We start from the raw sequence: 14,459 nt of genomic DNA on the forward strand, positions 1-14,459 counted from the left end.
TAATGACTTTTTAAACTGTGATTTGTAATCTTCACAGAGTTCCCTTCCTTGAATCTTTTGTGTTGGATTTGTTTGGCCTGATGTTTCACACAGTAATGCTAAGTCCATCTGGACTGTGATCTACACTGCTACTAGACCTATACTATAGTTGTAGAGGGCAGCACACTACAAAGAATTTGAAAGTGGTCCCATGTACAACTGACTTAAAGACTCTTCCAAGAAGCCATCATTTATCACATCTAAAAATGTGATTTTTTTTCTTGATAGTGCATTGATCCAGTCTCTGTATTGCCTCTCACTATTCCATGATTGATTTTGTTACAGTCCTCAGGTGGTCAGCAATGCAATACTAGTATTAAGTTTCTATTATTGGACTCTAAAATGCTGTACCCACAGAGATTTCATCACACTGTCTTTTCCCTTAATATTTTTGCCCCACCACGGTTTCTATTATCCTTAACATAACATCATTGTGGTGAATGTCCCATATTGCCCTTCTGACCAAGTTGGTAGCCAATAATGCTCTCTAGTACTGGATATTCTCCTTCCACCACATGTCTAATTTAATTATTATTATCTTGGAGTAGTTAATCAATACCTTGTCTTCATGATTCCACCTCAATTTTATGCTTCTTGCAATGCTGTAGTAACACTTACAAGTTTTGCTCAAGGATGTGCTGGTAAATAGAAAGTGTTTTAATGAGCCTTCTGTATTTATTTTGACTATTTATTTCCCCATTGGCTTTTCTGAGGTATATTAATTATTAGTTATATCTGTCTCAGAGGCATGTCAGTCATGTTCCATACTCATTAGACTTCCTCATCTTTCTGTTTAAAAGATGTTCTTCTTGCAACATTTTCAATTTTTGTGCCAGCAGCTGGACTGCATTACAAATAAGGTGCAGTCTGTCCTTCCTGGAGATGTTGCTCCTGTTGAAGAAGCTTCTCCAGTTCCTGAGAGGAACTATCTTCCCTCCTGCTTACACTGTTATCTTGTCTTTGGGACTGCGAATCCTTTGGGTTGAAATAAAGGGAAAGTGTCTTTTTAAGCTATTGGCGTAGAATGCCATGAAAACAAGTGGAAGAATAAATATTTTCAGTCTTTATAGCTACCTATCAGTCTGGAACTTGGTGAACAAAGTAGTGCAAGGAATGGTTGAAATATTTCCCTGCAGTTTTAAATAGCTGAACATAGATTTCTTCTATGTACCTCTTGAGAAGCGAGAAGGTTTACACCTTCTTGTATGTTACAAAATTCGGAACAAGTATAAAATGTATTTCAAACAGACTAGCAAATTAAATCTTGATGTGAAAGATACTGTGCATGACAGGCAAGGTGAGACCGAATAACAGAAGTTACTGGTTAAGAAGAAGGAGGGAAGACCTGTGATTGCTCTGTGGCATAATGAATAGTTAGGTCCACTGATGCATGTCAAAGCAGTAAAGCTTGGAGAGAGCTTTAAAATTGGAGCCTGTCTTGCTTACAGACTGCACAGAAGTTACAAAAGAAACAAGAGAAACATTATTTCAGAATTCGGGCAAAGAAAGGATTTTCCTTCCTTTTGATCATATATTCACCTGTAGAGCATATTCTTTTTAATACGTAATCATGTTGAAGTAATGGGCATGATCAGTCTGATATTTGTTTTCTTATCTTGAGAAGTTATGGGTTTTTCTAATCTTTTGTAAAGTGATGCTCCAATTCTCCAAATTGACGTAATTTTATGAATACAGATATGGATTTCTGGGGCTCCCATATTCCATAGCATTTCTTATTTGCTTATGTAAGCATCCCATCTAATTCATAAATGACTGCAGTAAACCTTGTAAGAGATGAATTTTCCCATGTCTAGAGTTAATGTGGTAATGTCATTCTTTGCATCAAAAATCAGACAAAATTTCTAGAATGATTTTGTTATTCGTTTGGGGATTTTTAGACATAATAATGTACTTAAGATAAAAATTATCTCTCAAGGATAGTGCAGAATGCTGAAGAATAAAGTTTAGATTACTCCTCTGAAAATTTAGATGTAATTAATGTTATTCATTTATTTTTTTCCTTGTCAACAGGAAGATTCAGCTGACTGTGGTGGTGCCTCTGGTCTGAGTCCATCACTGTGGTCTATGGTAGGAATTCAGTTGGTCCTGCTTTGGCTCTTATCTGGCAGCAGACACTACCAGTTATGACCTTGCTAAAACAAAACCTGCATAACTTAATCAAGATCCGGCCAAAACGATAGCCTCGGTTTCATTTTAAAAAGGGTCAGCTATTCAGACAGAAGCAGAACAGCAATGCTCATGTCTGGTTATCACGCGTTGTGAGATTCATAAAGGCACTCAAAGTGGCTGCATATTGGAGTGTCAATCCTTAAACGTATGTGAATGCTGCATCATCTCTGCCATCCGAACAGAATTCCGTACACGCTTCATTGGGGAATCTAAGACTTTTTTCATTCATTTGTTGTTGTAATCTTGATGACTTCATGTAAAAGGGCTCCCCTGACCATAGCTTATGTATATGATTTTCATTTATTTTAAGCTTTGGATTTCTTGAAGATTTATATTCTTTTACATGAACATTTATTTATGAAAGAAAAAAGAAAAAAAGGAGAGTATACTCCCCAGTATATATTGCTAGCACCACGATGGCTCCTTTGAACATCAGGTTCATCCACAGTGTTTGAGTGAAATGAAAATGTTGGCTAGTCTTTATCAGAAGCTCAGCATGATTGAAATGCTGTATGAGTGGTTTATTCTTCCAAAGTTAATCAGAACAGGTAGCTGGCAATATTTAGGTGGGCTCATAATTTAGTTTAAAGAAACGAATGAAGAAAGGAGGAAACTACTATTTTAAAAAATATAAAGATGCTTGAGAGTAATTTAAAAACGATTCTTTTAATCTTGGTGTCATCTTTTATCAGAAGAATAATAATTTCTATTTACTATTCACCTCCTTTTCACAATGCCAGATATACATATAAACTAGTCAAGTCCTTCAAAGATTAAAAAAAAAAGACTTGTGAATACTAACAAAAAAAAAAAAGTATATGTGATATTTGAACGTTGGTTTCCAAGGGTATTTTGCATGATGATGATGATGCTGCGTTACTGTTTTTCAGTTAGTTTTCTTTGATGGTAGAGTGTAGTCCATTGCAAAGGTAGCTGAGTGGTTCTTTTATTGTGTGAGAAACTGAACATTGCAATGTGTTGCAATCAAATCATATTAAATTATATTATGAAATAGAGCTCTGAATATACTGTGCAATGAAAAGCTGAGAAAATAGGGTAAATTTAGCTATCATAAGGAAAAGGTTGAGTTGGATTTTTTTACATAATAGTGATCTCACATTAAAACCTGTGTACAGATATTTTAAGTATATAAAAAATCAGATTTTGCATATTTATTTTTGAAAGTATATGTTCACCAAGGTTCATATCAGGTTCCCCCTTTGTTTGCTTTAAAATTCATCTAGACTATTAAAATTATCCTGTTGCTATTTATTATTGAAAATAACAAAATTAACAGCAAAATTACCTGGTTTCTGAGATTGGGAAAAATCTAAACAAATGGGGAGCCTTGAATCTGTATGTATGCACATTGATACTTGATTGTGAATAATAATTTTAGAAGTTGTTTTTATACAACCTCATTTGTGATACAGATTGGTGCAGTAAATTGCAATATTACAGTGTATCATAGTGTTGATGCAAAATATGGTTTGTGCTTTTTTTCTAGTTTTCAGAACTAAACAGTATTGCAAGACAGCTAAACCAATGAATGTGCAACTCTGCTGATATTGTCTAAGTCTGCTAAAAAACTGCAATATGCAAATATTAACATGGCACAATATACTATTTCTGTAAAAAAAATAAGAAAATTCAAAGCATTGGTATGTGTTTGCTGGCAATTGATTGATACAATTTTGATTATGTCAAAAGCTTAAAGAAACAATTGGGCATGCATTAATACCCTATGAAACATGAAGAAGCTACTCAAAGCCATGGCATGGCTTAAAAGATCAGATGTCTACTCTAGTTGTACCCATGGCTGGTTTGTTGTTTTCCTCATGAACCTTGGCTCCAGCAATGTATTTTCTCATCTTTGGAAGTACAATGAGTGAAAACAGTAAAAACTGACCTTCTGTTCAGGAATAAATTTTAGCTTTTAAAAAATACCTCTTGTACAGTCATGGGGTCTAAATTACAGTCAACTCTGTTGGATGATTTCAGGTCCTCCTCAGGGAAGGTGAGCTAATGTTAATGCTATGAGTAAAGGTAATCTTGCAACCCTTCTTCCAGTTATATTACTGCACTTCTTATTAAAAAACAAAACAACAACAACAACAACAACAAAAAACAATAATAATAATTGTTTGAGTCTTTCTAATCCTTAAACTCTATTCTGTTTTTCTTCCTTAACATGGTCAAATGAAATCATATGAAGGAACGAGGTTTGTAGGATTAAGCCAATTCTTAATAAGCTCGCTTGCTTTTACTTTAAGATTAGCTAAAATACACATTACTTTGCATCTTGCTCTTTTAATTTCTTGAACGATTGCCAGTATAAGAAGTGCTATACATTTTTCACTTAGCTACCCAAAAGAAACCCTTCATGGAAAAGTTATATTACTGAGATGCTAGAATAATTTTGTTACACGAGACTCCTATTCTGAGTTAGTTAATAAACATTTGATGAAGGTCTGTAGGAAGGAAGAAAGATAGTACAAACTGTAATGCCACAGAAACCAAGTGAGGTTTTTGATCTCGTTCCACTTTCCTTAGAGAGCTCACATATAAAAAGGAGGAAGAAGTCCATGCAATGCAGACACATTATCCTTTTTGGGCTATCCAGAGAGGCAAATTCTCTTTGTTCCTCTCCTCTGCCCCTCCCTAGGACTTGAAGAATTATTTCTTTATTTACACCTAGCCTTTTAGCCATTAAACCTGTCTGATAGAAAACTCAGGATTTTGGTTATATGGAAGTGACTTATCTATACAATACGAAGCATCGGAACACCAGAAAGCAAATGCAATGTGAACATTAGCTATCTCAAAGTATGAAGAACAGTCTGTTAGAAACATCCTCCATGAATAACTAATTCTTACACAGAAGAATATCCTTACTCTCACATAATTATAGTAGTCAACTTCTATTTGTAAGAAAAGAAACTTGATCTTAGGCTTGAAATTGAAACATTTTCAAATTACAGTACACTGTAAAAAGTTTTTTTGAAGTCACATAATAAACTATGTTGGTATTTGCTCAGATCCTTTAAATAGCACTAAGGGACAGAGATAAACTGCTGTTTTCATTTGCACAGAAGTCATGTGGCCTACTGTATGTCTGATAAATAACCACCATTAAAGTTCTCACAGTGTGGTACTGTAGAAGTGTGATCCGAAGACTTAACATGAAAGGTTTCTTCTTTTCTTTCCCTTTTGTTTGTTTAAACAACCAGCATTACTGCCAAGACACTAACCGTGGTCCATATTTGTATCAGGTTTTTAACATGACATAGCAGGTTTGATTGACAAGATTTTTAGGTCCTGTATCATTAAGACTTTAGTATGATGTTTTTCATGTTTCTAATGCTTGAGGCTTTACTGCTTAACTTGACAAAAAACGAAAAACAAGTGTTGCTGCCATTTGTAATTTTTCCTATAATATTCCTTTTACTAACTTAAAAACTGGCCTTACTGGGTTCAAATAGGCAGTATCCCTTTTAAGTGACCTTTGCAACCCAAGTGTTACTTGCTACGGTTGAGAGTTTTTTGGTATCACTGAAGAGACATTAAGAACTTTTTTTCCCATCAACATGTAAGCTCAGAAAGTGTGCTTAGTATCTCTTAATTTCAAAACACAACCTCAGTCTCACTGGTCCTAAAAATTCAGATGCTAGCACACTGGTTATAAGAGGTATATTAATGCCTACAAGGCACTGCAGTGCTCTCTGATGGTTTTTGGAATGTCGACTGAAGGTGAAATCTTAATAACTCCTTAGGTGAAATTTTATCCTAGCTTCATCAGACATCTAAGCCTTTAAAAAAGGTCAGATTTTTTTTTCTTCCATACCACAATGTTAATATTGTTAATAATCATTGTACACTACTGTAAAAAGATTAAAACAAAGTGTCTGAAAACAATTCAAGAGTTTTGAAAAGTTAGCCTAACCTTCTTCCTAGCTACTTGCATCTGTACTGTTTATGGTTTAAAAGAAAAATACCATCTTGAAGAAATAATTTCACTGAGGCTAAAAGAGTACTGTTGTTCAGATGCCATGAAAATGCAATTGTGATCTGACAAAGCTGTCTTCTCTTCTTGTGTTGTATGGAATGTCTGGATCATGCTTTCTGGGATATTTTTATTGAAATGCTCAGTGTGTGTTTCTGCAAAAAAGGCTTGCTTGCTCTTACAAGTCAAAGCAAGTCTTTCTCCCTTCTATTGTGTTCTCTTGACACTTTTGTGGAACTTGACAAGCCTGGAAAAATCAATTTTTGTAAAAATTTGTACAATAATGTTATAAAAAATTTATAATCCTAGAACTGTTGTGTTAATTCTTGTGCAAAAACAGTATATTCAGAATAAAAATTTATCATTTAAAATCAACAACTACTTTGATTTTTCATTCTATATAATAAAAATATGTAACAGTGCCTACATAGATAGCTAAATAATAGGTCTGAGTTTGAGACATAATGGCAACAGAAGACTGAAAGAGAGGTTTTCTAAAGTATAGACTATGACTTAATCCAGTTTATACTGGGGATCAAAGGAGGATGTGTAGTAAACCCTCATTTCTGTATTAGTTACGGCTTTGAAAATTTTGTTTGTTTGTTTTTCTTTTTCCCAAAAACTAACTAATGAAAACTGAGAATCTGTAAAGCAGTCAGTACAGTAACAGTATATAAAGCATCTGAGGTTACCCTGTTGTTCTGAAACAATTGCTTTTGGAAGGACTGTCATTTACTAACTTGTAAACACTGATGAAGTCCAAGAGTTCATTCACATCCAGAAGCAGACTAAACTCAGATGGCAACTGCCCAAGTTGTTGCCCCACCTCTGACAAAGATCACTGCTTTATTTATGAATCAGCTTCTGCACTGCTGCAGTTCTCTGCTAAACGTCAAATTCAACCTTAATAAACAGGGTTGAGATGTTGAGGAGTTGCTTCACTGTTTTTCAGTGTGCAGAGACTGACAACCTCCATCAGGAGGGCAGGGCGGATGGTAACTGCTTTAGAAGTCTGATTTTAATCCTTTGCTGTGTATGTGTCAAAGCCCAAAGAGAATGACAGTCATAAATTACAACTGAATTTACTGAATCCCCAAGGAGTCAGATAAGAGAGAAAGAAATCAAATGCAGATTCTAATGCTGAAAAGTATCAGATCACCCATGTGGAAATGCTACAAGGCAGCACATGACACTGCAGATCAACATCCAGAGATCACTGGCCTCAACTAGATTAAACATTGCCATGTAATGACATGATTACTCCCACATGCTAAATTAATTGTAACATGTTCACTGTATGCCATTGAGAATCAAAAATAAAGAAACCCCCAAATCCCTTCCCAGTACATTTTAAATTTTAATTCCTTATTACAGTACTCTATTCATTCAACACCAGGAACCAGTTCTTTCAGAAAACAGAGGTTTTTGTTCATTTGTTTGTTTGTTTCTCCCATTTCTGGAATTTACAAGCAGATCAATTTGGGAATGCCTGCATTGCAGTTAAATATTCTGTACTAGTCCCCACTGCAAAACAAGCCAGAATACATTTTGCCTGTCATATTATATTACTCTGAGAGATGACTTCAAATTATCCAATATAGAATGATTACTGCTAACCATCTACAAAAATCAAGAAGTTTTATGTTATAAAAAATCCTGCACTATATCATCTATTAGTCCAGTGCTCCCTGAACGCTCCCTGAATGCTCTACTGGACAAGATGCATACCTTAAACGGTCCAACATTTTCTCTCCCTGTTGCGAAAGATATAGAAAACATTGTCTCCCTTTCCAATGGTCTGTTGCCCTTGGGGAAAAGGTGAGCATTTGTGATTTGTCTATCTTTAGTTGACTACAATTAGTCAGTTCATTCTAGAGTAAAGAGTTCTGCCCAGATTTTGAATATCTGCCTTAAGGATCTAGAGGTGAATTCTTAAAAAATAAGTTGCTGTTGCTTTTTTAGTAGTATGCCTTTTTCCAGGGGAGAAATTTTCATGTTAAGGAAAAACTGCATCTGCTACTTTTTCTATTACTTTCCTGCTATTTTTTATGGGATTTCAGTGCTGTTCTTTTCTTACAGCTATTTTTTGAAAGGCAACACAAAGTATGGGATTTCAGTAGTATTCACTCTTCCTCTCTAAGAAAATCTTCTGTATTTTCAGTCACTTAAAGTGTTTCAGACACTTAAGTGTTTCATAAAGAAAACAAATGCATGGTATCGGGAGTGGAATCTATCTCAGAATTTCCACTTCAATTTTGTTACTTTAACCCAGACTCTTCTTGTGATCTCAGCCTCTTCTCTGTGGCTTGATTATCTAAAAATAATTTTTTGTTACATTATAAAGCAAACTTATGTGCACACACACATTTACTATAGTTCAGGAAGACTAACGTACTTGGAACTATGACTAATAGTATTAAGTTTTGGTATACTTAATTAACATGTATTGTTCTACTAAACTATTGTGAGAGTTGAAGTAGTTAATAGTCACAATAATAAGTGTTAGTCAGTTTGACAGATAAGCTTTTATATCTTCATGATCAGTTAGTTATAGGAGAAAACTGTAGGCAGCTGAGGTTCATGTATGGAAATTTGAGAACCTTGGATGGTACTGGAATTCGGTAGGTATACATTGGGAGTTTCACTGGGTGTCTGTGTTCCTAGGCTGATCAGTGGAGATTACTCAATGTAGTCAGTGGACCAGGAAGAACCATTCAGATGACCATCTACTAGATGTTTAGGAGTAGTTGCAGTTGGACGTGCAACCTTTCCCCTGAAACTGAGACATGAGGATGCTAGATCTGAGAAAGATTGAACAGTGGTGATACATGAATTCAAAAAAATTTTTTTCTCTTTTGATGGTTCCTAGAACCAAGATCTTGATTCAGTAAATTCCACCTAAAGGAAGACAGATGTGAAATGTAGGCTACCAGAGAATTATGCAGACTTATGTCTGCTCTAACAGCCATTCCTCTGCAAACACAGTGGAAGAGATGCCAAATTTCCGAGTTCTGAGAAACTCCAAAATCCTAGTCCTCAGAAAACCTTGTTCTGAGGAAAACTGTGGTTGGTGAACACTGAGTTCCTTCCAAAGTAGAGAAGAGGTAGTGCTGATGGTGAAAGGGGTCTTACTCATCTTTTGCATCATGTGTTTCCATTTATAGTACTTGTCTGAAAAGTGTAATATGTGTTTCTAAGTCTTAGGTTTTATGTGGGTGAGAGAACCTGAGCTCTTACTAACAGAGGCAGCAATAAAATCTAGAACCTGCGCACTTAGAAAGGCAGCAATGAAATCTAACTCAGTCTGCCTGAAAGGTCATACCTTTGTGCTGTTGAAGATTTACAGTAAATAGAAAAGCATATATATTGAAACTTTTTTTCCAATTATTATTTTTATTAAGAAATTGTTATCTTCATTATGAATGAATGGAATGGAAAGACAGGTATGTGAAGAACTTTAAGACCTAGAAACATCTGCAAAGGTTAGGCATCTACCTAGATGGAAGTTGTATGCTGCATTTTCAGTATCACAGTTATGTATTGTATAGGGTCTCAAATTTTGCCTTAATCACATTTTAGCAGTTAGTTGCTATGGTTTGGGAATCTGAAGTTAGCTAGTGACTCAGAACACTTTTAAGTATGGTGTCTTTTTAATGGTGCCAGGACAAGAGGCAATAGGCAAAAATTAGAACATAGGAGGTTCCATCTAACCATCACAAATCACTTCTGTGCTGTGTGGGTGACAGATCATTGGCACAGTTTGCCCAGAGACACTGTGGTGTCTCTTCCTTGGAGATATTCAGAAGCCACTTGGACGTGGCCCTGGGCACCTTGATCTGGGTGTCCTTGCTTGGTTAGGGGTGGGCTGGAAGGACCCGGAGGTCCTGCCAAACTCAACGATGCTGTGATTTTGTGATTTATGCCATTAACTGCTTGGGGTTTTGTTTGGTTTCTTATATTTCTGTCCGATTCCAATCTTGTAAATCATAATGAAAGAAAAGTCTCTTCATCCACAATGGAACTGGTTGTGTTTAAAGCACTTTGTAAACGAGGAAGTGAGACTAAGCTCCAACTTTGGTTTTAGTAAATTAATTTTTTGGAATAATAATAATCATAAAAAGATATTGTTAATAGAATCAACAAAAAATCTATATCTAGATGTGATTATATCTAAGTTTGTATAATCCTACAGTTGGGGCAGTAACAAGGGAGATCATAGCTGACATTAGTCTTTTTGAGTATTACCTGAACACTACTTTGACTACTGGCTCATGGTTCAATTAAACAAGTTTACTTTTCTTGAACTTTACTCTGTGCATCCAGAAATGTGAAGAATATGAAAGTGAAGGTATGAAAAGTGGGGGTATGAAAATGCTTTGTAGCTACAGCAGTCTGCTGAGAAGATACATCTGTCACCACAGCTGTGCCTTCTGCTCTCCATGAGCTGGATCTGCTTGGTTGAGCTGATTTCCTGTCTGTGCCAGCACTGACGGGTTGTTCTCTGGGAGTGCTGAGGAAGATCTGTGCTAGTAGAATCAAATATATGTTTCTATTTCTCTGTCTCCCTCCGTTAACAGCAAGAAATTCAATGAGCCTGATCATACCTGAGATTCTGGATGTCTAATAATTCACTGAGAAAACACTGAAAGTTAGGTAACTAAGAGAGAATGTCTTTCAGTTGCTTCCACATCTCCTAGGAAATGTATATCTTAAACTAAGGTACTGAGCAGTTAAGATTTTTGGGGAGAAGTGCAAGTATGTATGTAGACATAAGTATTTCAATAAATTTTAGTTACTATCTATGGGCTTCTAAAAATGTGCCTTTGTGTTTTGTTCTTACAAGGTCAAGCCACCCTGCTGTGCTTTTCTATGGCAGATGACAGGAGTAAAACCATGCTTAAAAGCAGCCTGCATGCAAGGCCTCCTTTGCAGAGCGTGAAGGAGAATCTACAGTGTGGTATTTTTTTCCTAAAATCTTTTGTTGAGTGAAATGTCTTAAATAGAAACTTGTCCAGATCTGGATGAAAACCTAATCCATCGGACTGCACAAATAGGCACCTTTGTTGTTTCCAGAAGAGATTGTCTCATATTAATGGATATTCTGTTACTAGAAGGCTTTTTTTTTTCACTCTTTTTGATTTTTTTTTCATTTCATTCTCTATTTTTTAATAGCTAAAATAGCTGTTTTCAAATTACAGAAGAATGTGGAATGCTATACTTTATAGCTCAGCTGTATTCACCTCTTTTAACACAGATTATAAATCCTTTTCCAAGTAACAAGGAAAAAAAAAGATGCACGATAGAATTGATTGTTGATAGGAAACACAATATTTTCATTGCCGCATAATGTTAGTATTTTTCTCTGCTGCTTTTCTTTCAACATTTCCGTACGTACATAATAAATCCATATCAAAAATATAGTCAAGTAAAGTCATCATTAATAAGCACACAATATGGAATGAGTGCGGTCCTAGACACAGTCTTTCTCCAGTAGATACAGGGTCTGTTATTAAAACTAATCAGGAATTTAATAGCTAGAATTCTGTAGGGTATCAGACACCCTTAGCTTTAATTCTTGGTAAAATGAAATTTGCAGATGCTGAAAAAATAGCTAATTTATATTCTGAGGAAATCAGAAGAGCAAAGCGGTTTGATTAGTAGTACATCAGTGATGTACTTAAATTATAGGAACTCAGTTTCTTCCTACAGTGTGATTGATGATCTAGAGTTAAAAATTATTCTGTATTGCTTTTAGTATTCCTTCACTGTTACAATAATTTACTTGGAGAGTCTGGATTTTCAAAACTGTTTCTCAGAGCAGAGGCTGCAAGACGAGGTTCAAGGATTACCCATTTCTGAAAAGCCAACCTATTTTAGTAAGGAAAGAAACAACCATTTAGGGAAATCTTAAGCAAGCTAGACGAGATAGTTACTCTTTCATGAGGCTAAGAGTGGTAAGAAACTTAAAACCTTTTTGTCATGAAAGAAGATTAAGCTGTGAGATGCCAGATTGTACGGACAATGAACAGTGTGCAAGCAGATGCTCTTTGAGTCTTGTCCAGTGAGGCTTGTTTGTCATGTCCACATCTCATCATTTAGGACAATGACAATTGTTAACTGCCAGCAGCATATCCAATGCATTCCTTCTTCTTCATAGCCCATCAAACTGCTAGCAAACTACAAACCGTATGCACAGCAGCACAACTATGGTACTGCTGCTTGCAGTGGTTACAGGCTTCTTTCAATCATTTCTGCACACCAACACACAACAGAACCAGCATCGGCCTCTATGTTTGATTGTATAACTTGCCAGTGGTCAGAGGAAAACCCGACAGATGAAATTCATAATTAAAGCCACAAAAATAAATAAATAAATAAATAAATAAATAAATAAATAAATAAATAAATAAATTGTCTAGAATGTTTTGCAAGGAGTAATACAATCTGGAAGTGCCAGGCTGTTGCCTTTTGGAAACATGGAGTGGCCTGAAATTAATTTGTTTAGCTTTTGCTTATGTAAAAATGCTCAACTTCATGACAAATCTCTTAAGAACCCAGAGGTTATAGAAGTCTAATTTGTATTTAAATGGAATAGAAACAGATGGAGCTGTTGAGAAACAGATTATAAAATCATCTGAATATTTTTAAAGTGACTTCACTGATGTTTTGCCTCATGTTTTTTTTTAGGATTCATGATAAATATTTTTTAAAGTGATTCATCTTTCATCTTGGGTTCCCATGTTCTTGACCTAGTCTGATAGGGTTTAAGATGCAAGAGCATTTGCTGAATGTTGTATTTTTTAATGTGTTTCAATTAGTAAGACACAAAGTCTATATAAAGTATGGATATTAGAATAAATTCATAAGTATATGTTCCTTTCTTTTTTCTCACAAGAAAAGCAAAGATTGTTATAATAAAATGGATAATCATAGAATCATAGAATTATGGAATCCTTAGAGTTGGAAGGGACCACTGAAGGCCATCGAGTCCAACTTCCCTGCAATGAACAGGGACACCACAGCTAGATAAGGTTGCCCAGATCCTGATCCATAATGATAGCACTGTAGATAACAACTTTTAGCTCATCAACTGTGATGGAGAGAGAGAGAGCTTTCCTGCAAGGTGCTCTGCTCTGGGGCAGGTCCATGCTGCACCAAGCATGGAACAGCCTTGCAAGGCAAGGGGAGCACCTATCAGGGAGCTCATGCCGGGCACCATTGTCCTCCTTGTGGCAGCAGCACTTTGACATGCCAGGGGCAGGGCCAGGAGCAGTGAGAGCACACCCCTATCCAGCCAGGGAAGGAACATAAGCAGGCTTCCCACTTGAGAGAGGGTAAACATGTGCAGGATGAGGGAGATTGAAACTTCATCTCTGCTCCTGAAGTCCCACTAACCAATAGATTTCAAGCTCTGGTGTGAGAAAGAGAAGGTATGGATGACAACTTGATACCGGAATGGGATGATCACATTAAAAAAGTCCAGCTTAGGAACCAAGTCACAACTGGTGCTGATTAAAAAAGGCAAAGAGTCTTAGCAATTCGAGACTCTTTGCTGATAGGCACTAAGGCAACCATCTGCTGCCCGAATAACCTCTCTAGAGAGGTATACTGCCTGCCAGGGGCCCACATTTGGGACATCAAGATAAGGATATCTGTGAAATAGTCAGGAACAGGTTGAGAGCCTGTGAGTTAAAATTAGGGACTGGACCACTAAGGGACAGCTGGTGATCAGGGTCTACTACAGACTACCTGATTAAGAGGAGTTTGTTGGCGAGGCCTTGTTGCTGTAAGAAGTGTTACACTCACAGGCTATCAACTTACTGGTGGATTTCAACCACCTGGATATCTGCTGGGAAAACAACACAGAGAGCTGCAGGTGATCCAGGAGACTCCTGGAGTCCATTGATGATAACTTTCTGGTTCAAGTACTGGACAGATCAACCAGAGATGACTGAGTCCAGTGTTGCTGGACTCAGTGCTCACCAATGTAGAGGAGATCATTAAAGACATTAAGATTGGAGGCACCCTGGGCCTGGGCAGTGACCATTCCCTGGTTAAGTTTGTGAGGAATGTGGGAATAGCAAACAGTAGAGTCAGGACCCCTGAACTTTAGGAGAGTGAACTTCAGGCTGTTTAAAGAACTGTTGGACAAGGTCTCCTGGGAAGTTGTCCTTAGAGATAAAGGAGTGAAGAAAAGCTGGCTGTTCTTTTAAGGATGCTTTTTTTT

The sequence above is a fragment of the Meleagris gallopavo genome, chromosome 1, assembly GCF_000146605.3.
Source record: "Meleagris gallopavo isolate NT-WF06-2002-E0010 breed Aviagen turkey brand Nicholas breeding stock chromosome 1, Turkey_5.1, whole genome shotgun sequence".
Lineage (NCBI taxonomy): Eukaryota > Metazoa > Chordata > Aves > Galliformes > Phasianidae > Meleagris > Meleagris gallopavo.